We start from the raw sequence: 2,892 nt of genomic DNA, 5'->3' as shown, positions 1-2,892 counted from the left end.
ACACAGCCCAAATGGCATTCGTCGAAAAGCAAAAGTACCGTATGGACATGTGAATGTTGTTTTCTCTTGATCCTCTGGTGCTATAGCTATTTGGTGATACCCTGAGTACCCATCAAGGAAACAATAGTACTCTTGACCTGCCAACTTGTCTAACATCTGATCAATGAATGGGAGTGGAAAGTGATCTTTTCTTGTGGCCTTGTTGAGTTTCCGGTAGTCAATGCAAATTCTCCATCCCGTGACAGTTCTGGTTGGGATGAGTTCATTCTTTTCATTCTTCACCACCGTCATCCCTCCTTTCTTTGGAACAACCTGGACTGGACTTACCCATTTACTATCTGAAATAGGATACGCTACCCCGGCATCTAACCACTTTAAGACTTCTTTTCTGACAACCTCCTTCATCGGTGGATTTAATCTTCGTTGTGCATCAATGGTAGGCTTCACTCCTTCCTCCATTAAGATTCTGTGCATTACAGTTGAGGGGCTGATCCCTTTAATATCTGCTAGAGTCCATCCAATGGCTTTCTTATGCTTCCTTAGAACCCGTAATAGCTTGTCTGTCTCTACAGAAGATAGGGAAGATGCCACAATGACAGGAAGTGTCTTACTTTCTCCCAAATATTCATACCTGAGATGCTCCGGTAGGACTTTTAACTCTAGTTGAGGAGGTTTTTCAGTAGATGGGGTAGGCTTTGTTGGTATGACTCCTAACTCTTCATAGTATCTTCTATTCAACGGTCCATAAGAGTCGAGCCACATAGCATACTCATAAGCTTCCTTACCGTCTTGTTCCACCACCTCCTCTTGTACCAAAGTCAGATTAAGAGGGTCTTCAATATGCGTCTTTGTCTCCACCAACTGATCCACCACATCAATTGCAAAACAATTGTCACTAGCCGTAGGGTAGGTCATTGCCTTGAGCACATTAAATACAACTTCATCTCCTTGCACCCTAAGCTTTAACTCTCCTTTCTGAACATCAATCAGTGCTTTCCCTGTTGCCAAGAAAGGTCTCCCCAGGATGATAGGAACATTGCTGTCTTCTTCCATATCCAGAACAATGAAGTCAGCTGGAAAGATGAACTTGTCAACTTTTACTAACACATCCTCAATGACTCCTCTAGGATGAGCTAGTGATCGATCCGCCAATTGAAGAGTTACCGTGGTTGGCTTTGCTTCACCCAGCTGCAGTCTTTTAAACACTGACAAAGGCATTAAGTTTATACTGGCTCCCAAATCACATAGTGCATTTATTCCTTCAATTTTTCCAATAGTACAAGGAATAGTGAAGCTCCCTGGATCTCTGAGCTTTGGAGGGAGTTTCTTCTGTAGAATAGCGCTACACTCTTCAGTTAGAGCCACTGTCTCATAATCTTCCATCTTCCTCTTCTTTGACAAAATTTCCTTCATAAACTTCACATAACTTGGCATCTGCTCTAGAGCTTCAGCAAAAGGAATGTTAATGTGAAGTCTTTTGAAGACTTCAAGAAACTTGGTGAACTGCTTGTCTAAGCTTGACTTTCTGAGCCTCTGAGGATAGGGTATTTTCACATGATGATCAATTCTAATAGGTGGAGACTGTTGTGGTAGTGCTGAGCTTTCAGTAGCTTTCTCTGCTGTTGGTGTTGGTGTTTGCACTGGTTGAACAGTTATTTCTTCATCTACCTCAACTGGTTGTGGAAACTCAGGCCCATCATACTTCTTACCGCTCCTCAGGGTAATTGCCTTGCAGTTTTCTTTAGGATTAACTTCAGTTGTGCTAGGCAAATTTCCTTGAGGGCGGGTTGCTACCTGAGTTGCTAGCTGGCCCATCTGAGTCTGCAGGTCTTTAATTGAAGATCTAGTTTCAGTCATAAACTGGAGCAGTAAATCTGTTTGCAAACTAGAATTTCCACCAGAGGCTTGTTGCTGATTAAACTGTTGGTTCTGATTGCGTTGCTGATAGAACCCACTGTTTCTTCGGTTGTTATTCTGGTTGAACCCATAATTGTTGTTGTTGTTGTTCTGTGAAAAATTCCCAATGGCCTTAGCTTCATCCATTGGCAAATCATCCACATCTGCTTGACACTCCGAAAAGTGATGACTTCCTCCACATAACTCACAAACAATTTGGGCTTGTTTAGCTTGCCCTGCAATTAGCTTTGTCAATGCCTCAACCTGAGCTGTTAACTTTGTGATGGCATCAACTTCTAACACACCAGCTACCTTCTTAGATTGACTCCTTTCAGTTGGCCACTGCTGGTTGTTTAGAGCCATCTCCTCCAATAGATCATACGCCTCATTAGCACTCTTTCTCATAAAAGCTCCGCCCGCTGCTGCATCTATTAGAGTTCTAGTATTACCAACCAACCCGTTGTAGAAGTTGTGAACCAGCATCCACTTCTCTATACCATGATGAGGACACCTCCTGATCAGATCTTTAAACCTCTCCCAAGCCTCATGGAGAGATTCATTATCTTGTTGGCGGAAGTTATTGATTTCTCCTCTCAGCTTTGCAGACTTCGCTGGAGGAAAGAACTTTGACAAGAATTTTGTTGCCAGATCATTCCAGGTGGCAATAGAGTTGGGTGGCAAAGAGTTCAACCAACTCTTGGCTCGTTCTCTGAGTGAGAATGGAAACAATCTCAGTCGAATGGCATCATCGCTAACTCCATTAACTTTAAAAGTTTCACAGAGTTCCATGAAGTTAGAGAGATGCAAATTAGGATCTTCAGAAGGTAGGCCACCAAACTGAACTGAAGACTGCACCATTTGAAGGATGGCAGGTTTAATCTCGAAGTTGTTTGCATCCACTGCCGGTGGCCTAATACATGACTGCACTCCCGTCAGAGTAGGGAGAATGTAATCTCTCAAGCTACGACCATTAGCTTGATCTTCCACAGCGCCTCC

General features: G+C 43.1%; 1 non-coding gene across 1 annotated transcript; it reads left to right on the top strand.

Moving 5' to 3' along the window:
* The first annotated feature begins 2,389 nt into the window (after positions 1-2,389).
* On the top strand, positions 2,390-2,496 carry LOC115698358 (small nucleolar RNA R71). The gene has a single exon (XR_004008110.2). It is a non-coding gene; the product is annotated as a small nucleolar RNA R71 (small nucleolar RNA).
* The last annotated feature ends 396 nt before the right edge of the window (positions 2,497-2,892 follow it).

The sequence above is a fragment of the Cannabis sativa genome, chromosome 7, assembly GCF_029168945.1.
Source record: "Cannabis sativa cultivar Pink pepper isolate KNU-18-1 chromosome 7, ASM2916894v1, whole genome shotgun sequence".
NCBI lineage: Eukaryota > Viridiplantae > Streptophyta > Magnoliopsida > Rosales > Cannabaceae > Cannabis > Cannabis sativa.
This window is presented reverse-complemented; position numbering and strand designations above follow the sequence as displayed.